This window comes from Podarcis erhardii, assembly GCF_964252035.2.
Source record: "Podarcis erhardii genome assembly, chromosome: 6".
NCBI classification, from domain to species: domain Eukaryota; kingdom Metazoa; phylum Chordata; class Lepidosauria; order Squamata; family Lacertidae; genus Podarcis; species Podarcis erhardii.
In genome coordinates this window covers 88,851,242-88,877,842 of record NC_138510.1, presented here as the reverse complement: position 1 = coordinate 88,877,842, position 26,601 = coordinate 88,851,242, and the positions used below count along the sequence as shown (strand labels likewise).

The window sequence follows — 26,601 nt, the reverse complement described above, 5'->3', positions numbered from 1 at the left end:
AGTGGATTCAGACAGAAATCTACCATCATCTTCTGACCCTCTCTCCAGCTTTCTTGCCTTTATTTTTTTTTAAAGATATTTATTAAGATTTTATATAATAAAACAAACATCACAGTCAAAACAGAAAAATACAATAAAAAAACAGAAAAAGTAAGAAAAAACAAGAAACAATGAAAATCTAATTTTTTACTTATTATCTTTATAACCCTCTTTCCTGACTTCCTCGCATCTCCCTCTTCTGTGTTCCCCTTTACACAATCAAATTCAGCAATTCCTTACCCTCTTTCAAATCTTATTCAATATTATATATTTCAACCTATTATGTCTCCGGTTTTCCCTTCTTTTTAAATCCATTTTTACATGTTCTTTATAACTTAATCCCTTGTATCATTTTGTTTAAATTTAACATAATTTTACTCTGGTCTCTTCACCCTTTTCTTTTAAAACATTTTTGCATATTCCTTTTAACTATGTCACTGATGCCATATTATCTTTATATCCAACATCATTTTAGCATTCAAACATTTTACAATGTTTTTGGAGATAGTCTTTGAACTTCTTCCAATCCTCTTCCACCGACTCTTCTCCCAGGTCTCGGATTCTGCCAGTCATTTCTGCCAATTCCATATAGTCTATCACTTGCATCTGCCATTCTTCCAAGGACCAGCTTTCTTGCCTTTAACAGCCTGCAACCTATTTTTCCTCTAGGTCACCCCACGGCAAACCCTAACTGCCTTTGTCGTCTAACTATGAGTTGAGGAAGGGGCACAGAGCCTCCTCTTCTTGCCTTTCCTAATAGCTCATCACTTCAGGTGATTTTCTCACAATGAAAATGGCCTGGCGTATCTTTTAACATATGCTGAATCCAGGGGTTCAACGCCTGGCACCCAGAAACTCATAACATTTCACTTCCTTGCAGCCGAAGGAAAGCTGTTTGTTTCTTGGTGGAAGACACTGGCAGAAATTGCTAATGTAGAGTAACGTCTGATAATGGATCAGTGTGGTGTCTGTTTGAAATGCAATTAGTTAAAATGCAGATTTAAAAGTGGTTAAAATGTATTTGGATCCTGTATTTTTTAAAGCGCAACGCCTATCTATAGATGTAAAAGAATATAGAGTTAAGGGTTATGCTATATAGTTATGTTTAGAACTTTATAGTGTTTATAGCTTAATAGTATTATCAAGTATATAAGGTATTGTGTATACGATACACGTATATTTGCGTATTGAAGCAGGAATCCCAAAATACTTTTTACAATTCCTGCCCATTGCTGCATCGAGGCTGGTATATGCAACCACGCCAACGCAAGAAAACCGTTAACCCTTTCCCCCTGCCAGAAAACCGTTAACTGACAACAGCTCCTGACAGAGTTCCAAGGGAGGCAGTTGGAGTGAGAGTCGGTGTTAGAGACCCATGGAGTCTGTGAGGGAGAAATCGGAGGATGGAGTGATGGTCATGAAGGATAAGAAGGAAACATTAGTGAAGATGAGATCACTATATGTTCAACCAAGCGACCAGGGGATGGAAGCCACCACTGCTGATATGGATGGTGTCTGTGGATCTTTCAACACGTCCCCTTGCTGAGTCACTTGGCTGAGGACTTTGGGAAGAGCAACTATTTATGGATAGTTCAAAGAAAAGAGATCGTTGGTGTGAATTGTGTTTTCCGAAAAATGAAAATTTCTTCATCTTGCCTGTAAGTATATCTCTTCTTCTTTCCGCAGTCTGCTTCTTTTGCTATCCCTTAAGGTTTAGACACATAGGGAACCAGGTCATGATTAGATTAATTTTTAAAGATTGTCCTCAGGGCCCCCTTAGCTGCTTGGAGGGAAATGGCTTGCCTTCTCCCTTGTGGGCATCATCACAAGAAGGGGACCTCCCAGTTTTGGAGGGTCCTTTGACAAAATGGGTTCAATTGTTTGTTGCACTCTCCATGAGAGGTTTCTGAAAGTAGGTTCAGCTGACCGATTCCCCAAATTTAGCACAGAGACATAGAGTATAAAGAAAGTATCTGGAACCCATTTCCTGACTATTTTCCCTCTTCTTCCCTAGATTCGAGAGCTGCTGGCCTCCTGTTGCCGTTCCCTCAAAATCCATCCCCTTGTCTGTTTGGAGGAAGAAAGTGTGATCGTTGATGGAAGAAAGATTAAAGAAAGAACAATTTATGTGAGGCCGAAGGACAGGGGATGGATGCCACCAGTTCTTCCACCAGAGTGTTGAGCTTTGTTCACGAAGAACAGAGAGGCCAGAGAGAATCTGGCTTGCCGGGGCGGAGGGAGGCAGCTCCCTGATTTAAGAAGAGTTCAGGGATAGGATGAGGAAGGGAGGAAGGTAAAATAACGTAAGCCACCTGGAGATCCTTCCAGGAAAGATCGGTTATCAACGTTATAATAGATGAAAAAACTAAGAATCTTTTCTCTTCTTTTCTCTTCCAGGCAGTGACAGCAGTGAGACGAGCAGCTCCTGCACAGCTCTCTCTCCCCTCCAAGACCCAGTTCCCCCGTCCCCAAAAACTCAAATATATATATAAATAAATAGTATATATTTCCAAAACACCATGAGTCTCCAGTGTGGTCTCTCGTCACAAGGCAACAGACTTTTTAAAGAAGCTATAAAGAGTCGCTCATAGAAGTAGAACAACAATTGAAGATATAAGACAGTTAGTTACAGACTGGTTGCAATACCTTCAAGTAAATGATGTGTTTAAAATAGATAAGAAAAATGGATTTAGTACAGAAATCCCAAGGTTTCAAAAGGAATTTTTGGGAAATAATGTGAAGTTACGTTCTAAAATGTATAAATTGCAGAGTGCAAAACTAAGGATGAAGAAGTCAAAACATTAATGATAAAATAGGCACAAGACATTAGGCATAATATTCAATTGCGTGGACAGGCGGAGTCCCCAGATCCCGAGTGGTCCCCCCCCCGTCATGTGGAATAACGACTCTAGACAACGTGCTATGGGATTAAATTGGCCACAACTTTATTAAATTTCAAATGTGGGTAGACCTTGGCTTAGGCATTGGGCGTTCTCCCTCCCCAGTCCCCAGCCGGGGACCTAGGGAGCATCAGGGTTATCCAGTGGGGGGGGGATGGGCCGGCTCTGGAAAACATATGTTCAAGCAGAGATAGCCGCCCCCGTTACGCTGCCGCCACAGAGGAGAGCAATGACGACCTTTCAGCGTACGGCCAAAGCCTTCCTTCAAAAACCCCTTTAACGGGGAACCCTGGTATCGCCGCTGCAAAGAGGAAGATGGATTAAAGGATTCCGCCCAAGGCCTGATGCCGCCAAAGTTGTGACGTTTTGCTGTGGGAAAGGCGAAACCTGCCAATGCAGGGAAATTCCTTTCCGGCCCTTTAACAGCGACCTTATCGTAGCAGCGCCCGCATACCTGTGGAGAAAGGTTAACCTGCAAAACCTATGAAGAAAAGTTAACCTGCAAAAGAAGACATTAACTGAGGGTGGGTAGGGTGGGAGAAGCTCTGGAGCCAAGTGAGGATTACCAGGTAAGATCCACCCTCTATTGTGTGGGCAGGTAATCCCTCCCCCTACCTGGCCTGGTTTCCCTGGCAACGCTTCCCCCAGGTGGGATTGGACAACTCACTGGGGTAGGCGGGGACCTCCAGGTATCCCACCTGAGGGAAGGCAAAGCCTATGCTGATGGGGCCACTCCAGATCCAGGGCTGCACGCATCCACGCAAAGGGCGCCCCCCGTTTTAAGTGGGGAGCGGTCATTTTCATAATATTATTAGGCATAATATTAAATGCTTGCTGGAAATGTAAGGAGAAGGAAGGCATGTTCTACTACATGTGGTGGGTGTGCAAGATAATTAAAACATTCTGGGAAATGATTTACAATGAGTTGAAAAAAATGTTTAAAATAAAAAGAGGCTTTTTTTGTTAGGCATTTTAGGTATAGAGATTCTGAGGGAGCAGAAACGACTATTCATGTACATGATGACAGCACTAAGGATACTACTGGCCCAGAGATGGAAAAAAGATAAAGTTCCATCCAGAGAGGAATGGCTGATGAAGTTGATGAACTATGCCAAAATGGCGAAACTGACCGGGAAAATCAGAAACCAGGAAGAGAAAATTTTTAAGAAAGAATGGGGGGAATTTATATTGCATTTGAGAGAACACTGTTCTAAACAACCAAAAACTTTGGCAGGATTTGAGTAATGCTTGCAGTTTATGAAAACTATGGAAAAATGGATTGCTATTCTATTAGCAAATTAGAGAAAATAAGATAAGCAGATGAAAAAGAGAGAGATTGATAATGATGACCATGGAAGGGGGGAGGGAAGTCAAAGGATTCAGAGAATCCTAAATGAAGGGGTGAATGATGTGTTTGAATTTAAATTTGTTATGTAAAACTTAATAAAAACATATTTTTTTAAAAAAGGTAAATAAACAGATAATTTTTGTGTTATTCCTTTACAAACATGCTGGTCTTTGGGGTTGCTTTTTTCCAACAGTTTTGAGCATGGGTCTAACTGCAGGAGTCTACAGTTTGGCTCCTTCCTTTGTGGATGTAATAATAATAATAATAATAATAATAATAATAATTTTTATACCCTGTCTATGTGCCCAGGCCTCCCCAGCCACTCTGTGCAGCTTCCAGCAAAATATTAAAATACAATAATTCATCAAATATTAAAAGCTTCCCTAAATAGGGCTGCCTTCAGTTGTCTTTATTTATTTGACATCTGGTGGGAAGGTGTTCCACAGGGCGGGCACCACTACCAAGAAGGCCCTCTGCCCGGTTCCCTGTAACATCGCTTCTCGTAGTGAGGGAACTGCCAGAAGGCCCTCAGTCCTGGAAAGCGTGTTCTCCTTCATGGAGAGCACGTGTTGCGGTGGGGGCCGCCAGGACACTCCAAAGTTGGGGGGTGGGCTAATTGATCGTTGGCCACTGATGCAATTGGGGCTTCCCTTGTTGTTGGAAAGAAGTTAATGTTGCCATTTATTGATTGACAGCCAGAAATAGTAAAACTCCTTGCACGAGGCTAGGGCTTCCTCGTTTCGCCCGTGCATTGGATTGCCCGTCCCTCCCTCCCTAGAATAGGGTTGTTTGTTTTGACCTTGCTATGCCTGTCATGGGGTCGTCTGCTTTGGAGCGGGGGCCTGGTAGGAATTTTGTCCATCTGGCTGATTGGCTGGGGCCATTTGGTTTTTGCCTACTGTGTAGCAAATCATCACAACTTGTAAGGTTCGCGGTTAGGCATTGGTTTATGGTTTGGTTGGTTGAGGGGCATGGATTGGCTGTGCCTGCCCCTCTAATGCTGCTGCTGCAAGGGATTCCATTAAAGGAATTGGGAGCTAACTATTGCTTGTCCACCCTGTCAAGGGGGCTCGGGCCATAGCAATGAGCTCCTGGTTGCATTTGGGGTGAGGGCAGGTTCCCTGCTCCGCGTAACCCCCAAGTGTATTCCCCCATTCTGACTTTCGCATCATGCGGAATGTCAGTCTGTCCCCCATGGTGGGGGCAGATAGTCGCAACCAATGCCTTCGCAACCACTCACAAATTTGTATTTTAATATAGTTGTGGCCAAAATTATGCCAAAAATCTTAAACAGAAATTTCTGTGTGATGTGTGAGTTATTGGGGTGGACCTGGGGACCTCGACACGCAACTGAGTGCTGGTTAAAACAGAATAAGATAGCATTTAGGCAATTTCTGAGAGGCAGTTGCACAGATTTGTTATTTTCACCCTTATCTGCTTTAAAATTAGCTTTCCTTTTGCCAGCCAATATCAGCTTTGTGAAAGTAATCTAGCAGACTGCTTTTCTTGTATTCCGCCCAGGAAATGAAATACTAAACCTCAGAATATTCTCAAAAGATTCAACATGTTTTGCTGGGCATACTGTATACAAAGAACTGAACTTGCATGACCTCCTGTTCCGGAATCTTGGATCTCTTTGAAATAAAGCTCAGTACCCGGCCCCCCAAGGGAGCCAGACCTCACAACAAAGAAAAACGCCTGACAACGTATTTTGGGATGAAAATTGGCCACAAATTTATTAAAATTTCAGACGTAGGAAACCATGGCTTAAGCATTGGGTGTACATCCCTCTCAGTCCCTTGTTGGGGTCTGAGGCAAGACAGGGTCAGTCAGAAATATGGGGACACTGCAAAAGGTGTGTTTACACAGCTGCCCCCCATCCACTTGCTGAGGGGAGTCCTTGACCCACCACTGTGCGCTTGCGGTCTGAGACTCCTCTCAGGACACCCTTTCAATGGGACCCTGATACTGCCATCGCAGGTGGGGTGCATTGCGACGACACCCCTACTGCCCATGATGGATTAAAGAATTCAGTCAAGGCCTTAAAACAGCCCCCCAAGACTGTGAAATCGTCGTCTCGCCGCCAAGACTACCTCCACCTGATACCATCGATGCAATGTCTGCCAACCATTCCTCAAGGCCCTGTTTCACTTCTCTCAACCAAAGTTCGTTCCCTTGTGGGGTCAGGTGTACACCATCAGGTCTGAAAACCTCCAGCTTGTCAGGCTTGTTGTCCAGGTGTTTGATGACTCGGCCGCCGATACGCAGGGTCGCGTTGCGGGTTGCCCTGTTGGTTTTGACAAAGCGTGTTCTCCTTCATGGAGAGCACGTGTTGCGGTGGGGGCCGCCAGGACACTCCAAAGTTGGGGGGCGGGCTAATTGATTGTTGGCCACTGATGCGATTGGGGCTTCCCTTGTTGTTGGGAGGAAGTTAATGTTGCCATTTATTGATTGACAGCCAGAAATAGTAAAACTCCTTGCACGAGGCTAGGGCTTCCTCTTTTCGCCCGTGCATTGGATTGCCCGTCCCTCCCTCCCTAGAATAGGGTTGTTCGCTTTGACCTTGCTATGCCTGTCATGGGGTCGTCTGCTTTGGAGCGGGGGCCTGGTAGGAATTTTGTCCATCTGGCTGATTGGCTGGGGCCATTTGGTTTTTGCCTACTGCGTAGCAAATCGTCACAACTTGTAAGGTTGCAGTTAGGCATTGGTTTATGGTTTGGTTGGTTGAGGGGCATGGATTGGCTGTGCCTGCCCCTCTAATGCTGCTGCTGCAAGGGATTCCATTAAAGGAATTGGGAGCTAACTATTGCTTGTCCACTCTGTCAAGGGGGCTCGGGCCATAGCAATGAGCTCCTGGTTGCATTTGGGGTGAGGGCAGGTTCCCTGCTCCGCGTAACCCCCAAGTGTATTCCCCCATTCTGACTTTCGCATCGTGCGGAATGTCAGTCTGTCCCCCATGGTGGGGGCAGATAGTCGCAACCAATGCCTACGCAATCACTCACAAATTTGTATTTTAATAAAGTTGTGGCCAAAATTATGCCAAAAATCTTAAACAAAAATTTCTGTGTGATGTGTGAGTTATTGGGGTGGACCTGGGGACCTCGACACGCAATGGCACAATTGAGACGTGAAGGCTGAACAGCCCCCTCCAATGGAGACCCGGAAGGAGCTCCCACCATAGGATGGTGGTGTTGGTTTCTATTTCCCTCACTGAGCAGCAACTGCAGTCACAAGACATTGTTTTGCATTCCACAGTCAGAGTTACTGTTGGATTCCCACGGGAATGGGAGACTGGATGTGACGTTCACTGGTTTCCTGTTTTTCACTGTTCTCTTGGTGTTCTTTTTTCCGAGAGGAGTTGCTTCTCTGCTCTCACAGAGGCAAGATGCATGTTTGTATTCTCTCAGCATAGAGTGTAAATAAAAATTAAGAATGTAGCACATACTGCTTATCCTTCTGCTGTGTGACGACGCTCTGCTTGGGCTCAAGATAAGACAAGCCTGTATCAGCTTCAGATGGGCCGAAGCTGGTCAAAATCTCACAGGTGGTATCAGGATACGCTGCCCAAAGTCCCCCAATGTCTGCAATTGCTGCCAAATTAGGTTGTTGCTCCTTTGGACGACCAGGTGATTTTTGGCCTGGCGAAGCAGCAAGCCACCTGAGGGGGGGGGGTGTGTGAAATGTGATTCCTCAGCGTAGCCTTGGCATGAAGGCATCCCAATGCATCCCACGCTGGTCCACTCTGGGATGAATGGTCAGGTGTTTTCTCCAGTGATTTGCAGCAGCGTGGGCAGCTGCCCAGTGTATGATGCTGTGGCCGAAGATCCAAACATTTTTGCTGAAAATTAAAGATTGACAAGGAATCTGTAAGAGATTGTTGACCAGAGTGGATGGAACCTTTATAGGCCTTAGAGTGCCAGCGGCCCATTGCCTTCATGCGATCAGGGTCCAAACCCCAGGCTGCAGCAGTTGTAGCAGCCCTGATGCAGAAAGAGTAGTCTGGAAACTGTACAGGGAGGGAGGTGTTGATCTGAAGGAAGCAGGAAGCTGAATGGGGCCCCAGCACCGCCATGGCCGCTTAAGTGTGGCTAAACCCTGGCCACGAGTCAGCCCTATTGGCTGTCTAATGGGCTTGGCGCAGTGGCTGAGGGGCAGGCTGATGCAGGGGGCTGAATATGCCCCCCTGCTGACGCGGGAGTCAGCTCCCACACACAACCCCTCCCCTCTGGAAGGAGGAGAGATCTTGCCAACACACGCCACAAGGACTTTTCTCAGTACTGCGATGAACTGGAGCCGGGAGAGAGGATAGGCATTCGTGTGAATGAGTGGGTCGTCCATATCAGGCCTAACACTCAGGAACCTACGGGTGTCACAGACAGGGCAGGGGCCATTGCGGGTGAAGGAGCCAGCATTAGGCTAGTGCCCCTGTGGAACTGATCAGTTTTGGAAGAACAAATTCTGATTTTTAGACAACGCCCCTGGAAATTGGTATCTTTCATATCCAAACCTGAGTGGGGAGAGATGCCATGCCCACGGTGCACTCACCAATGTGCAGGGCCCCAACGAAGGCCAAGGAATTTGCTGCATGGAATAACATTACCTCATAACTGGACCAACAGACACTACACAATTTGCCCCATATCAGTCACATGTGATACCCACAATATGCCTCAAAGCTGGCCAGGGGTGGGCACACCAGCGACTCCTAGGGAGAAAAACGGGTCATTTTCAGGCGGGTCTCTTTGCCGATTGGGAGCCCGCAGTACTGGCAGCCATTCTAAAGTCCTTCTTTCCTAATGTAGAACCTGACTTCCAGAAGCTACAAAGAAAGGTCCTGGCATGAAAACATTTGGAACGGGGATGTGAGCCACCACAGCACTCGCATTGTGAGTGTATCGACATTTATCCCTGTGGCATGGGCCGTTGTTGAATTCCCAACACACCCTATGCAGAAACTTCTGAGGCAGCTTCAAAGATTTGGCTACGTCTAACCTCTTCTGCATGTGGGGAGACACCAGCTCTGACCAAGTGTCCCTGTCTTTTACATCCCATTGAACTGTATGATCCTCTGCAGCCATTTCCCTAAACTCCTCATCATCCTTTAAGGCTGCAGCTTCCCCCGCCATCAGTTTGACATTTAGGATGATATGCTGATAGTTAAAGAGGTGCCAGCCCCTGTCAGGATAGGCTCACTATATTACACCAGCGTAATTATAGAACACGGTCATCCAGCTATGGAAGTTGCATTCAGTAGTGATTTTCTTTTCTTTATTTTGCTGCTAAGCTGGTTTTGACTATATACTACACAACGAGGCAGGTGATAGTGAAGAAAACATGTCTATAAATTCGCCATTGAGGATGCACTCACACCAATAATAATAATAATAATAATAATAATAATAATAATAATAATAATAATTTATTATTTATACCCCGCCCATCTGGCTGGGCTTCCCCAGCCACTCTGGGCGGCTTCCAAAAAAATATTAAAATACTATAATACATCAAACATTAAAAGCTTCCCTAAATGACTCTTGTTTCTACAAGAGTAGAATAAGAGTAGTAGAAGAGGAGGTTGGGTCATTTAGATGTAGTAACCCAATACCCCTTAATGCGATCTTCTAAGTCGCTATCAGAATAAGCAGACATATCTGGGGACTCCGATGAATCCAAAGGATCTCTCCTGGACTCATGTCCGTATTTCCTAGTTCAGCGGGATCTCTTCTTCCCGCGTTGTGTTCTATGTGATTCAGGGCATGAGGAACTGTCAGAAAAACTAGAGGAGGGAGAAGCCACCTCTGCGTCTAACAGTCTGAGAATGGCGATGGGAAGAACGAGATTTTGCCATGAGCACCTTGGCCTGCTCCAAGCGCTGCCTTAAATAGGAAATAGTTTTGTCCCTGTTGTCCCTTCCCTAGCGAACGAGAGGGGAATATTTGTTAGAAGAGGAATAATCAGGGAATGAGGGAAAGGAAGGACTCACCCGACATCTGGAGGAGAGAGCTGAATGTTTGACGGTGGTCGCAAGGCTCCAAGATGTGGTCAGAGAGCCAAGCAATGTTGCCGTCTCGCCTCCAGCAGAAACACATGGTGTGGGGGCACACTTCCTCCCTGAAGAGAGCGCCCACTTCTTAATCTTTTTAGCCACCTGCACGGCTCGGCTAGGAGCGCCACTTGACATGCCCTTTTGCGTGCGAGGTGGAGAAATGACCCCTTGTTGTTCGGTTGTGGTAGCAGGCGGCATGATGGTGCTAATACTATTGTTACTATTACTTTTTTTATATATATAAATATTTATTAAAGTTTTTAAATATAAATGCACAAACAATAAACAATCTTACTTCTGTCACAAACATAATTTCATCACTTCTTTGGACTCCCTCGCGTCTCCCGCTCCCATTTACATCGTTAAAAGTTTTTTCCAAACAAATTATCAACTTGTTTACAATCTCATGTCCACTCATTCAAATATAATCTAGCACTAATACTATTGTTACTATTACTTTTATCCATGTTATTATTATCTTAATAAGGAAAAGGACTGGAAAAAATTAGGAAGTGATACAGCAAAGAGTTAGAAGAAAGAGCCGCAGAGCCGCAGAATCTAAGCCTGCGCTTAGGGAACGCTATGAATATAAAACAGAAACTGTGACCATCTCTGTGTGTGCGCATTCTTAGAACCAAGCCAACGGAAGCCTCCCAGGTGGGAGGAAAATTCTTTAAAGGGGCACACCATACCCAGTCCCAACAAGTGTAGTAAATTGTAGCAGCTAAAGATTCCGTGCTGGCGCAGCACAGACAAGATGACTGTGAAACAATTCAGATATAAATTGTGCAGGTAGAACTGTAGAGTTAGAAGGGACCCCAAGGATCATCCAGTCCACCCCCCTGCAATGCAGAAATACCCCACTACCCTACCATAAGGATCAAACATGCAACCGTGGCCCCACCAGCATCATGTTTTAACCAGCTGAGCTGACCAGGCACTGAAGAAGAGAATACATAAATGCAGACTCCCACATAAAGAGTACCATAGATCATGTGCGAACTAACCATACATTGTAACCCTGCACACGGGCACATGCTTACAACCTCATGACTAATTAATAACTAATTAACAGTATCCTCCCCTCGTGTTACTGAAAACAGGGTTAGAAGGGGCTCTGGGTCATCTAGCCAGGCTCCCCATATACCGATACCTAAAAAGATTAGCCATACACACGATTAACTACAGTGGTGCCCCGCAAGACGAATGCCTCGCAAGACGAAAAACCCGCTAGACGAAAGGGTTTTCCGTTTTTTGAGGCCCTTCGCAAGACGAATTTCCCTATGGGCTTGCTTCGCAAGACGAAAACGTCTTGCGAATCTTGCGAGTTTTTTCCCCTTTCTCCCCCTTTTTCTAAGCCACTAAGCCGCTAATAGGGATGCTTCGCAAGACGAAAAAACCGCTAGACGAAGAGACTCACGGAACGGATTATTTTCGTCTTGCGAGGCACCACTGTACCACCATACATACACACATGTGCACCTGATCCTATTAAGCACGTGCATAGATGCCTATGCTTGTTTATGCTATAGAATGCATGGCACACGTAGGGATGAGACTATCAGCAGGTGACCAGCACGGCGCATTACTAGCATACTTTGACTATAAAAGAACAATAGTCAGGAGGGAGGACCTTGGGCCCCTCTCTGAGCTGAGGGCCTCAAAGGGAATCCTATATAATTACAGAGTTGGAACCCTTAGGGCAATCCTCAGCGATGCAGGACCATGCACCCATTCCTTAACGGGATACCATACCCCTGCACATCATACCAGAAATCATTGGATCGTAGAGCTGGAGAAGACCCAAATGGTCTTCCAGCCCAGGCTCATGGAGAACACCATACACAATTTGGCCTTTGAACCCCACTGCCTTGTGTAGATAGACTCATAATACAATGATGCAAGCAGCTCAGCACATATGCATACCGCAATTATATGCATGCATAAATAAATAAATACATACATACATACATACAGACCACATTCTATGCATGGAAGGAAGCCCACCAGCCCAGCTCCCTGCCCACCTGGTCTCACCATTAACTGGGCAGCCCCTTATGTGCGGCTACCTAATTCAGGCCCATGGCAGAATGAAACTGGTAGGAAAAATTCTTAAGACTGCAATATGTTACAAGTCAAGTCCCCATACTTCCACCGCTAGGGCCTCGTATACGATACGCCCCAAAACTTAGGGGGAAAACAGCAGATCTAATGAGGAACAACGCCAACAATCTGTTCTTAAAATTAGGCACTAACGCATTGCAATTTGGTTATCCAGTACCGCCATGGAAAGCAATGTGTGCCTACCTTACTCCCCATGTGGAAGCACAACTCGTGTGTGGAAAGATGGCACTGGCCATGTGTATGAAAGATGGAGGGGTTCGCTCAACAACGAGGTAACTCCAGCGGTTCTCTGCTTCCTCATCTTCGCTACTTCCTTTTCCTATGTTCTATCTCTCTCTGGGTCTTCGTGTCCTGCTGACTTTCCTCCTGGATGCTCCAGGGCCAACTGCACAACTGACATCAGATCCGGTCTCCTTTAAATCTGAGGAGCAGACCAGAGGGAAGCCTGCGTCGGCACGGTCCACTCCTCCTAGCTGCGCCCACTGCAGATTGGCCGCTTCAAATGGCTGGGTTCTGGCGGGAACCCAGAGGTCTCCGCGGTGACCCCAGCAATGAGCAATGGCCACAGGAGCAGCATGGCTCTGAGAAGATGGTGGTGCAGTGCGCTGGGCTGCAAACATTGCCCACCACTGTGAAATGATGAGCGGCCATTAATGGTTTCTCAGCCTCCTGGAAAAAAGTGACAAGTGGGGTGCTGCAAGGTTCTGTCCTGGGCCCATTGTTGTTCAACTTGGATGAAGGAATTGAGGGGATGCTCATCAAATTTGAATTTCAGTAGGGAGAAAGCCACTCCCGACCTAATGAGGGGGTGGGGTTGCGGGCACACGCCCACAACCACAGTCTCGCGGGGTTGGCGCCAGCCCCGCGGGACCGGGGAGGCTTGGTTCATCAATATTCATCATCCCCCAGCGCCGTCCAATCGGACGACGCTGGGGGCGGGGCGATTAGGTGCTCTTAAGCCCAGGTTAGCCGGGACTCCCCCTCTCTTTCTCTTACAGCTGCTGCGGTTTCCCACCCACCCGCCCTCTAGTCTAGCTTTGGGTCTTAGTTTGGGTCTTGCATTTGGACTTTGCTATGGGCTTCGGCTGGTTGCCGCAAGGGGCCTGGTAGGAGTTTTTCCATTTGGCTAATTGGCTAGATTTTGAAGCCACTTGGTTTTTTCGCCTACCTCGTAGCAAACGTCACAACTTCGGGTTTGGCGGTCAGGCATTGGCAGGGGTATTGTTATGCAAATGATGTCGGGGGGGAGGAGCGCCATCACCTCCCCCAAAGCTGGATGGGTAGTTCGTTAAAGGACTCCGGGGGGCGTCGCCTCGTCCGAAACCTACGGAGGCTAGGGCCTAAAGCGCGCCCCCGAGCGGTAACCCCAGGGGGAGCGCTTCAGGGATGTGCATCTCGGGGGCTCCCCCTGTTGGTGCTTAACCCTTCCCGGTTAGACCGGATAGTCTGTTAGGACCAATGCCTGAAAGCCAATACCACTCTTACCTGTAATCAATAAAGTTGTGGCCATTTTCGCCCATTAACCTAAATCTTGGTGTCTGGTGTCGTTATTTTGCTCACATCATCTGTGGGAGGGGGCGGATATAGCCACGCAAATGTAAGGTTCTGCACCTAGAACCAGATTCACTAATATAGGATGGGGGACACCTGGCTTCCTAGCAGTACCTGTGAAAAGGATCTAAGGGTCTGGACCACAGGCTTAACATGAGTCAACAGTGTGATGCAGAATCAAAAAAGCTAATGCTATTCTAGGCTGCGTTAACAGAAGTATAGTTTCCAGATCGTGGGAAGTAATAGTACCACTCTATTCTGCCTTGGTCAGACCACACCCGGATTAATGTGTCCAATTCTGGGAGCCACAATTTAAGGAGGATGTTGAAGGAATTGGGTATGTTTAGCCTGGAAAGGGGAGACTGAGAGGAGATCTGATAGCCATCTTCAAATATCTTAAGGGCCGTCACACGGAAGAGGGAGGATGCTTGTTTTCTCCTGCTCTGGAGGGTAGGACTCGAACCCATGGCTTCAGGTTACAAGAAAGGAGATTCTGATTAAACATTCATAAAAACAAACAGACTCCCTTGGAAGGTGGTGGACTCTGATTCCTTGGAGGTTTTTAAACAAAGACTGGATGGCCATCTGCCATGGATGCTTTCGCTGAGATTCCTGCATCGCAGGGGGTTGGACTAGATGACCCCTGGGTCCCTTCCAACTCTTAAGATTCTATGATTCTATGGAATGGATCTGAATTAATGACAGCCATCCACCAGTTTCCTATTCAAAACTACTTCCCACCCCAACCTCTAAATGATTACTATATATAAATAATACATTAAAGTAGACAAATAATAACCCATGTAAAGGATTAATAAATATGTCACCCATTGTCTATAAACCCTTATGATAATCACATGTCAGATTTTCTTTTGTGAATGAAATAAAATGGGTTCAAACAGTTTTTAATAACCAAGAATCAAATGTAGAGCTTGGGGTACATTGAAACACAGCTTAGATCAACTCCCCAGATGTTCAGTGTCCAGGGGTTCAGTGCCTGGCACCCAGAAACTCATGGCAAAGGGGAGCCTGGCACCTACAAACTCATAACATTTCACTTCCTTGCAGCCTAAGGAAAGCTGTTTATTGGCAGAACACACTGGGCAGAAACTGAAAGAAACAGGGGGATGAGGAGGTCTAAGGGTGAAGCCCTGCTCCTGTTCATCATAATACTGGACAGATTACTACAGGGTGTTGAGAGGGTTTTTTTTTAATTCTTAAGTGAGAAACAGCAGCCATAGTTAAGGCCAGAAGTGTTTTCCCTTGGTGACCCCGCCATGTTGAAAAGTGTGTGTGTTTGCAAGGTGTTTCTTGTCCTGTCCAGAAGTGCACCGTGCTGGATGAAGCCAGCTCTAGATCTCTCCTAAATAAATTGAATAAAACCACTTAAACCACTGGAAGATATATCTGAAAAATAAATATTAAGGGGAGCAATGCCCTTTGTTAAGCAAGGTAGCTAAAGTAACGGAGTCATGTTTTCCATTGTGACACGTCCCCTGCTGATTGGTTGGCCGAGAACTTTGGACAGAACATCTATTAGATTTGAGTGAGTGAGAGAGAGAAAGCAGGAGACTTTTGATTTGGAAAAAAAATGAAGCCGGAATCTCGTCTGTAAGTAGGATTTCTTATTCTTCCCCCTATCTCTTTAGCTATTCCTTAAGATTTAGACACATAGGGAACCAGGTCATGGTTAGATTGATTTTTAAAGATTGTCCTCAGGGCCCCCTTAGCTGCTTGGAGGGAAATAGCTTGCAGTGCAGGGATAGAGAGTAGCGAGGAAATAATCCATTTTGTGACCTTCTTCCTTTTCTTCCCTAGATGTTCTGGTCTGCGAAGGTTGAGAGAGCTGCTGGCCTCCTGTTGCCGCTCCATTAAAATCCATCCCCTGGACGAAGATACAGTAGTGGTTGGTGGAAGGAGAATCAGAGTACAAACGATTTATGTAAGACCAAAGGACCAGGGGATGGATGCCACCAGTGATTCCACCAGTGGTGAGTGTTGGTCTTTGTTCACGAAGAACAGGGAGGCCAGAGAGAATCTGGCTGGCTGGCTGGGGGGGGGGGGAGGCAGCTCCCTGATTTAAGAAGAGTTTAGGGATTGGACGAGGAAGGGAGAATAATGTGGGCCACTTGGAGATCCTTGCAGTAATAATCAATGGAAATATTAAGAATCTTTTCTGTTCTTTTCTCTTCCAGGCAGCGGCAACAGTGAGGCCAGCAGCTCTCTCAACCAAGGCCCCTTCCCCAATTAATTTTTTTATTCCAATAAAGATTTATATTGAAAATATGCTAGTTTTGGTCATTTTTTTATCCCTGTTGGTTTCCCCCCCAACCGTATGGGTGCATCTATGTTTCTTGCCCAAAAATGGAAAGAAGAAGAAGAAGAAGAAGAAGAAGAAGAAGAAGAAGAAGAAGAAGTCGTCCCAGCGAAAGAAGAATGGATACAAAAACAAGAATGATGGGTGTGGAGACGCGGGGAGGGGGGGGGGAAGCTGGTTAAAACAGAATAAAATAGCATTTAGGCAATTTCTGAGAAGCAGTTGCACAGATTTGTTATTTTCACCATTATCTGCTTTAAAATTAGCTTTCTTTTTGCCAGCCAATATCAGCTTTGTGAAAGTAATCTGCTTTTCTTGTATTCCGCCCAGGAAATGAAATACTAAACCTCAGAATATTCTCAAAAGGTTCAACATGTTTTGCTGGGCATACTGTATACAAAGAACTGAACTTGAATGACCTCCTGTTCCGGAATCTTGGATCTCTTTGAAATAAAGCCTTGGAATAGATTCAGTTTTAAGCTGAAAAGCAAAGATGTTTGTTATTATTTTTCAAAAGCAAAACCACTCGCATTTAAAGAAAAAAAAAATGTCTTTTAAGTTCTAACATGCAACCAAAGCAAGAAGACTTAACCACATCACTGAAAGCTTTTCCACACTCTTTATATTTTAAGCTGTTGATTCTCAGACATATTCCAGCTAGAAGAAAACGCAAATGATGCTACTGAATTTGTTGTCTCTTCTCTGATTTTGAAGAATAAAATTTTATACCACCGTACCCCCCTTCCTACGCCCCTGGCTGCAGCCCACGGCTTTCAGCTATCTGAGAAAAAGGCAAGCGTCCTTCTTCGCCTTCTGCCTAACTGTGCCCCCACTCAGACTGCTCCTCTTGCTTGTGTGCAGTCAAGTCTATGACACAAACTGAAGAAAAGCAATAGCTTTTATCCAGTTTTACTTTTTATGTGTCAAGGTCCCCAGGGCCACCCCAAATAACTTACACATCACACAGAAATTTTGTTTAAGGTTTTTGGCATAATTTTGGACACAACTTTATTAAAATACAAAAAATGTGAGTGGTTGCTTAGGCATTGGTGGTGACTATCTGCCCCCCAGTTACAGATAGGTAGCCGTGTTGGTCTGCCATAGTCAAAACAAAATAAAAAAATTCCTTCCAGTAGCACCTTAAAGACCAACTAAGTTAGTTCTTGGTATGAGCTTTCGTGTGCATGCACACTTCTTCAGATACCGTATCTGAAGAAGTGTGCATGCACACGAAAGCTCATACCAAGAACTAACTTAGTTGGTCTTTAAGGTGCTACTCTGAAGAAGTGTGCATGCACACGAAAGCTCATACCAAGAACTAACTTAGTTGGTCTTTAAGGTGCTACTGGAAGGAATTTTTTTATTTTGTTTTATCTGCCCCCCAGTGGGGGACAGACTGACATTCCGCAAGCCTGCGAAAGTCAGAAAAGGGGAATACATTTGGGGGTAGCGACAGAGCAGGGAACGTGTCCTCAGCCCTCCCCAAATGCAACCAAGGGCTCTTGCGTGGCCCTAGCCACTTGACAGGGTTTGGACAAAAGCAATGGTGAGCCCCTGTATTCCTTTAACGGAATCCCTTGCAGCAGCAGCATTAGAGGGGCAGGCACAGCCAATCCGTGCCCCTCAACCAACCAAAATATAAACCAATGCCTAACCGCGAACCTTACAAGTTGTGACGATTTGCTACACAGTAGGCAAAAACCAAATGGCCCCAGCCAATCAGCCAGATGGACAAAATTTCGACCGGGCCCCTGCCCCAAGAGCAGACGACCCCATGACAGGCATAGCAAGGTCAAAACGAACAACCCTAAATATAGGGGGGGGCGGGCAATCCGATGCACAGGGCGAAAAGAGGAAGCTCTACGCCTCATGCAAAGAGTTTTAGCATTTCTGGCTGTCAATCAACAAATGGCAACATTAACTTCTTCCCAACAACAAGGGAAGCCCAATCACAACAGTGGCCAACGATCAATTAGCCTGCCCCACAACTTTGGAGTGTCCTGGCAGCCCCCACCGCAACACATGCTCTCCATGAAGGAGAACACACTTTGTCGTTAGTCTTAGGTTCCCCCCCCCAAACCCCCTCCCAACACCATCTATATTTGGAAGTTGCTTAAGCAACACAAACACCTGCAAAAGCTGTTTTGCCAGGAGCAAAGCACATAGAGCGCTCTTTATTTTCATTCTCTCTCCTGACCCCCTTTTGCAGTCTGTGCAAAATCTATACATAGCAACAGAGAAGGGAGGTTCATAATTTCTAGATGTGAAGTGGCGTTACAGAAAAATAAAAAAGACTATCAGCAAAAGCACGAAAAACGTCTCCTGGAAAAGCTTGAAATGCTTTTAAAAATAAGTCTCAATAAATCCAGTAGGACTTATTCCTGGATACTAGTGCACAAAATGGCCGCCCCTGTCCGTTAGCGACTACGTGACACAACCATGAACATCACGGTGGGTTCTTCCCTCTTGACCTCAGTGGGATCTGGATTACATCTAAAATCGTATTACAACTAAGTGTGTTACTAAAACAAAATCATTTGGGTGGTTTCCCGAGAAGGGAAATGAATAAATGATGATAGCACTTCCTTCAAAACGTTATGTATACCTCTCCTCCTGTGGTATGAATTATGTGTAACGCTTTATCCACTACTATCCCTTTTTGTAGTGAGTCACCGAAAAGAAAAGAAAACTCACCTATGACTTCACATAGCGAGAAAATCCTATTGCAAAAAGAAGGGATATTTTTGTTGTTTCTCCTTAGGCATTTCCTTTAGTTTCCCTAGAAACAAGGATACAATCCAAAGTCAACTAAAGTTGTGGGTTTTTTTGTTTTTTGTTTTAAAAAGTGAGACTGTAATCTGTTTTAAATAGCATTTGAAATACATCCAGGCTGGGATTGAAAATGTGAGCATCAGTTCAAAATATAAAAGTTCAAGCTGAAGATCCCCTACTTATTGGCAAAAATGCACTGGGCATTAATAATATGCATTACTCTTCAGCAAGGACACAGGTGGTGTTGTGGGTTAAACCACAGAGCCTAGGACTTGCTGATCAGAAGGTTGGTGGTTCGAATCCCCGCAACGGGGTGAGCTCCCGTTGCTTGGTCCCTGCTCCTGACAACCTAGCAGTTTGAAAGCATGTCAAAGTGCAAGTAGATAAATAGGTACCTCTCTGGCGGGAAGGTAAATGGCATTTCCGTGCGCTGCTCTAATTCTCCAGAAGCGGCTTAGTCATGCTGGCCACATGACCCGGAAGCGGTACGCCGGCTCCCTCGGCCAATAAAGCGAGATGAGCGCTGCAACCCCAGAGTCGGCCATGACTGGACCTAATGGTCAGGGGTCCCTTTACTTTTACCTTACTCTTCAGAATCTTAAAGGTTTATTGGAAATAGGCTATCGGCATGGAAGCAAAAAGTTTTTGGGTTTTTTTAACAAGTTCAGCTCCATGTTCAGAATATTTTCTAGGATTTTCACTGATGTGTGCTTCCCTTCTCAGGTACAGTCTACTATGCTTATAGCAAAATCTGGATTGGGGGGGGGGGTGTAACGCTTGTGAAGAAAAGTTCCTTAGCTCAGTCCTAACACACTGCTCACAAGCACCCAGCCTCAGAACCTTGTCTGCACCAAGAGCAGTCGGAGTCCTGGCATCACAGAGAAGCTCAGAGATTATTGGCAAGGGGTCCCCAGTTTAGATCCAGAAAAGAACTCTTCGTTCAAAAAACGGAAGGAGCTCCCTTCCACATGCACTGCTGAGCCAATCAGAGGAGTGCTGCAAGCAGCTGTCACCCATTTGACCCACCAATCCACCGCCACCCCAACCTGCTAGTTCACCCGGTCGGCCAATCATGCGTCATTCGGACGTGTCTAAACCGGGAGCTGCCTGTATTGTGTTTCTATACTAAAGGTAAAAGCAAAAGGACCCCTGGATGGTTCAGTCCAGTCCAGGGTGACTATGGGGTTGCGGTGCTCATCTCGCTTTCAGGCCGAGGGAGCCGGCGTTTGTCCACAGACATATTTTTGGGTCATGTGGCCAGCAGGACTAAACCATTTCTGGTGCAACGGAACACCGTGATGGAAACCAGAGCACACGGAAATGCCATTTACCTTCCCACCGCAGCGGTACCTATTTATCTACTTGCACTGGCATGCTTTCAAAATTCTAGGTTGGCAAGAGATGAGACAGAGCAATGGGAGCTCAACCCATCATGGGGATTCAAACCGCTGACCTTTTGATCAGCAAGCCCAAGAGGCTCAGTGGTTTAGACCACAGCGCCATCTTCATTCTATACTGCCTCCTCCTTTAAGGGGTCCATGACAGTGTATCATACACCACATACCTCAATCTGGTAATGTCTGGTTTACATGATCCTAATTAATCAAAAATAAAATTTGATACAGGTTCATTGTGAAAACACACGTTTTGGTATAATTTTTATAAACATTTTAGGGGTGCATTTAAAAAAACTGCAGCCTGAGACAAAGCTGTTAGTCAGCCATACCACAAGGTGGCAGCCCTGAGGCCCGTTAACCTCTGTATAGAATTTGACATTGTTCTTAAGCAACACTTTCATGCAAGCAAGGGCGTTACGTACAGACTGTGCTTTGGTCGCCTGCTACAAGGAAAGTATTTTGTGCCAAGAACAGGGAGTTAAGATAAGACCCCACCAAAAACATTCCAAAGAGGATTATGAGATCTTTTCTTTGGTTTATGTTTGGTTTGATCAGTTGTTGGATTCAGCAAATTTACAGAGCAATCGTTTGCCTCAATTTAGGGGTGTGAATATCCAAGGAATTATGCGAGGTCTGCGCATTTATCATTGCAACTACAAGGGTCGATAATGCAATTGGAGAAGTCTTCACACACAGTCACCAAGGAAAATTTTGGGATAAACTTATCACTATAATTGATGCTGTTATCACTGAACATTGGATGAATGAACAGCAAGTTTGGGACAGCCCCTCTTTCATCCTTATAGGTAAAGGTAAAGGGACCCCTGACCATTAGGTCCAGTCGTGACCGACTCTGGGGTTGTGGCGCTCATCTCGCTTTATTGGCCGAGGGAGCCGGTGTACAGCTTCCAGGTCATGTGGCCAACATGACTAAGCCACTTCTGGCGAACCAGAGCAGCGCACGGAAACGCCGTTTACCTTCCTGCTGGAGTGGTACCTATTTATCTACTTCCACTTTGACGTGCTTTCGAACTGCTAGGTTGGCAGGAGCAGGGACCGAGCAACGGGAGCTCACCCCGTTGCGGGGATTCGAACCGGCGACCTTCTGATCAGCAAGTCTTAGGCTCTGTGGTTTAACCCACAGCGCCACCCACGTCCCTTTTCATCCTTATACATCAACGTAATAGATGGGAGCATCCCTGAACAAGCTTTGCTGCTCCAATTCTATTCCCTATTCCCTTATAAGCAGTGCTGATGAAAGGGTTTTTTAAGGCACATATGAATTTCTTTGCATGTGGTAAGTTTCACACACACACACACACCCGCCATTGGGCCAAAATGTGACACACTATCCCAGCTCAGAGCTGCAAATTTAAGCAAATAAAAATGTGATTTAGTAAAAGCCACCATCTTTTGGATAACCAATATAGAATTTGTCATCTTAAAGAGTCTAAAATGTCCACAAATATGAGTAAGTCGGGTCTGATGGCCCAATATTAGGCAGTGATGAATGCGTCCTCTCAGATCAGCTGTTTATAACAAATGAACTGTACACATTACTGACTTAAAGTGCAGCTAGGTTGTCCTCTCACCTTCCAGTTTTTGATCAAAGCTGGTTTGTGGAGAGAGCAAACTCTCAAAGCATAGCTTTTTGTAAAAAGTAACAGGATAGATAAAGAATAGATGTAAGATTGGTGTGTGCACTTCTTCCCAAACTTGCGGAAGGAGCACCTTGGACGCAGAGTAAGTAAACAACCTCACTTTTTTATTTGTTTGCCTATATAGTTTTTGTGAGGGACGCAGGTTGCGCTGTGGGTTAAACCACAGAGCCTAGGACTTGCCGATCAGAAGGTTGACGGTTCAGTTCCCTGTGACGGAGTGAACTCCCATTGCTCAGTCCCTGCTCCTGCCAACCTAGCAGTTCGAAAGCACATCGAAATGCAAGTAGATAAATAGGTACCGCTCCGGCTGGAAGGTAAATGGCATTTCCGTGCACTGTTCTGGTTCGCCAGAAGCGGCTTAGTCATGCTGGCCACATGAGCCGGAAGCGGTACGTCGGCTCCCTCGGCCAATAAAGCAAGATGAGCACCGCAACCCCAGAGTCAGCCACGACTGGACCTAATGGTCAGCGGTCCCTTTACCCCTTTACCTTACTACAGTTTTTGTGTGCTGTCTTTTTACATTTTTATTATAGCTAGGGGCCTCAAAAGTAAGCAGCCCAGGCATCTCTGGACCTCAGAAAGGGTCCGCATGTAAGTGCACTTTTCGTGACTGACACAATGCATCGTCCAGAGTTTTTCCCATTTGCTGGAGTGAAGCATCCCCTCTGCTGGAACTGCATGTTAACAATAATTCAGAACATCTCTGTGCCAAGTGTCCTCTCACCCCATAGATAATGGGTGATGAGGCTTAACCATGCCCTGATATCTGTTATGACAGAATATGGATAAAATGTATTAAATGGCACAGGTAAAACTTGGCACCAGGCTGCTGTTTTCAGTGGCCATTGTGTGCTTATCATGATGTGTAGTTTTTTGGGGAATTATAGGGACAGAACTACCTAAATTTTATAGAAATTTATTTATGTATGCTACTATAGCAGCAAGAATGTTACTTGCCCTACAATGTAAAGAAGCAGAAGTCCCAGTAGAGGAAGAATAGATACAAAAACTTACGGAATATGCAGAAATGGCAAAACTTACCAGAAGAATAAGAAATCAACAAACTTCTTATAAAAGAATGGCAATGGTTTATTGAGTATTTGCAGATCAATTGGAAACAGATTAAAATATTTGTAGGATTATTGTAATAATCTGCAGTTTTATAAGAGTATATATTTAGAATAGAAAATCAAATGAGTAAGTTAAATGAATTTGGACATATAGAAGATTAAAAAATAAATTTAAGGAACCGCAGAAGGGGGGGGGAGGTCCAATTTTGAAATGTTAAATTGATTGTAAAACTAATGAAAATGTATACAATTGAAAAATATAAATATTTTTTTAAAAAAATAATAATGATGTGTGAATCTGTCCTCAGTCAACACTTTTCTAAACTAAAAGAAATACCCTTGGTCTTTCCTAGAGACCTAAATCTTGTTCCTCTTCACTCAATAGCCACCATACCCCACCAGCTTGTTTAGGCATTTCTTGAACTGTGGTAACCAGAAGGAAATATAGTTATGCTGCAAATATCTGATAAGTGCTAAGGTCACTAGTAGGATTACTTTCTTTGTCTCTTGAAATTCCCCTAGTCATGCCACCCAGAGTATTATTCATGGCTTTTGCAATGGCACTAAAGTGCTGACTCAACTTACCATAATGCATGACTCTCACGGTTTTCTCTGCCTTCTAGAAGCTCGGTTGAATACCCTAGCAGTCCCTTAGTGGTGTACCGTTTCATAGTAAAATCTAAGTATAAAACCAGAACAATAGCAAAATAATAATGATGATTTAATAAAATTAGAAAATAAAATGATGATTAAGATAATAATAGCAGCGACCAAGTACAGTGGTACCTCGGGTTATAGACGCTTCAGGTTACAGACTCCGCAAACTCAGAAATAGTACCTCAGGTTAAGAACTTTGCTTCAGAATGAGAACAGAAATCGCACGTTGGCGGCGCAACGGCAGCGGGAGGCCCCATTAGCTAAAGTGGTACCTCAGGTTAAGAACAGTTTCAGGTTAAGAATGGATCTCCAGAACGAATTAAGTTCTTAACCGGAGGTACCACTATAGTCCAAATGTGCTCTAAACTGAAATGTATTGATGATTAAAAAATGAAATGATACTATACAGAGTCGTTTCTGGTGTCTGTAACAAACCACCCTGCACTGATTCCTATTAAATTTTAAGGTAAAGGTAAAGGGACCCCTGACCATTAGGTCCAGTCGTGACTGACTCTGGGGTTGCGGCGCTCATCTCGCTTTATTGGCCGTCGGAGCCGGCGTACAGCTTCCGGGTCATGTGGCCAGCATGACTAAGCCGCTTCTGGCGAACCAGAGCAGTGCACGGAAATGCTGTTTACCTTCCCGCCGGAGTGGTACCTATTTATCTACTTGCACTTTGACGTGCTTTCGAACTGCTAGGTTGGCAGGAGCTGGGACTGTCGCGGGGATTCGAACCACCAACCTTCTGATTGGCAAGTCCTAGGCTCTGTGGTTTAACCCACAGCGCCACCTGCGTCCCCTAAATTTTAGAGACCCCTTAAACCTTGCTCATGTCCTTTTCCTTTCAAATGAAAGCTTTCTGGAGGTACGAATTTTTTTAAAAAAATACTGAGTGGTTTAATACATCTGCATTTTAATCGCTCCATCAGTTGAAGAGACCCATTGTGTTGTTAAATGGGTTTGTACTGTGTTGGTGTCTTGTAGACACAGTGTTTCATTCCTCCCATACTCCACACCTTCACTGCAATGAGATTCAACTGCCCCCAATGTTATTTTAATTAAACCCTTCGAATTAATCAATTGATTAATTAACAAAATGAAACCTATGTCTGTGTTGGTGGTGAGAATTGAGGCACTACAGAACAAACAGCAGCTTGACTCCAGGATACTATTACATGTAGTATGATGTGACATATATGTGAAATGTTTTTACGGCCCTCTGTGGTCAATTTTAGGGTCTAAAAGGCATACAAGGGTAAGTCAATTTCATGTTTGAGTGTGTGTATCTTCTGCTGCTGACTTGGATCTTGAACATTCTTGGTTACTCTCCCCCCCCCCCTTTCCTTCAAAGCAAATTGAATTCTTAGCAAAGGGAAAGGAAGACCAAGACATCCATGATGGAAAAACTGACTGCTGTTGTGTGTCGAGGTCCCCAAGACACCCCCCCAAATAAAAACACAATGACACTTAATTTTTGTTTAAGGTTTTTGGCATAATTTTGGCCACAGCTTTATTAAAATTACAGCAATGTGAGTGGTTGCTTAGGCATTGGTAGCACTAACTGACCCCGCACGGGGACAGCTCTGACATTCGCACCCCCTGCGAAGTCAGAAAGGGTACGTCACCTGGGGAGAGAGACGGGACTGGGAACCATGCCTCACCTCTCCCCAGAATGCTCCCAGGGGTTCTTGCGTGGCCCTAGCCCCTTGCCAGGGGGTTTCGGACAAAAGCATGGTGGAGCCCCTGGGTTCCTTTAACGGAAAACCCTTGCAGCAGCAGCAGCATTTTGGAGGGGCAGGCACAGCCAAATCCATACCCCTCCACCAACCAATTCCCAAACCAATGCCTAACCGCAACCTTACAAGTTGTGACAATTTGCTACGTAGTAGGCAAAAACCAAATGGCACCAGCCAATCAGCCAAATGGACAAAGTTCCTACCGGGCCCCTGCCCCAAAAGCAGACGACTCCATGACAGGCATAGCAAGGTCAAGCGAACAGCCTAACATTAGGGAAGCGAGGGTGGATGATCTGAAACACGCAGCGAAAAGAGGAAGTTTGTCGCTGTGTGCAATGTATTTAACAAATAGGGCTGTCAATCACTAAATGGCAACATATGACTTTCCCCAGTAACAGCCCGCCCCTGGTTAAAAGATGGCCAAACCTTTTGCCTAGCAACAATGAGATGTCTCGTCAGCCCCCACCGCAACACATGCTCTCCATGAGGGAGAACACGCTTTACATAACCACTTCCTCCCTCCCTTTTACTACAATCATGTGCCTACTTATTTCCTTTACCTAAGATAGTTAAGCAAAAGGGCTGCAATTCGGCAAACATTCGTGAATATGGTATGCAAGAAAATGGCAGAAACAGTAGGCCGAAAATCTGCTTAACCCTATTTTTATCCTCTTAAATGTGAATGGAGATTAAATATGAACGGACATCAAGATTTATTGATCTATTAAGTTTCTATCCTATACAATGACAAACCTAGACAGCATCTTAAAAAGTAGAGACATCACCTTGCCAACAAAGGTCCGTATAGTAAAAGCTATGGTTTTCCCAGTAGTGATGTATGGAAGTGAGAGCTGGACCATCAAGAAGGCTGATCGCCGAAGAATTGATGCTTTTGAATTATGCTGCTGGAGGAGACTCTTGAGAGTCCCATGGACTGCAAGAAGATCCAACCTATCCATTCTTGAGGAAATCAGCCCTGAGTG

General features: G+C 45.2%; 2 long non-coding RNA genes across 2 annotated transcripts in view; one reads left to right on the top strand and one right to left on the bottom strand.

The window, feature by feature from the left end:
• The first annotated feature begins 669 nt into the window (after positions 1–669).
• Positions 670–16,259, top strand: LOC309344238. The gene is made up of 4 exons (XR_014157656.1): positions 670–812; positions 1,339–1,697; positions 15,827–15,999; positions 16,204–16,259. It is a non-coding gene; the product is annotated as an uncharacterized lncRNA (long non-coding RNA).
• Positions 16,260–16,681: 422 nt separating this feature from the next.
• Positions 16,682–26,601, bottom strand: part of LOC309343995 — a 50,276-nt gene continuing 40,356 nt past the window's right edge. The window contains exon 3 of the long non-coding RNA XR_014157505.1: positions 16,682–16,805. This is a non-coding gene — a long non-coding RNA (uncharacterized lncRNA). The remainder of the gene's footprint in view (positions 16,806–26,601) is intronic.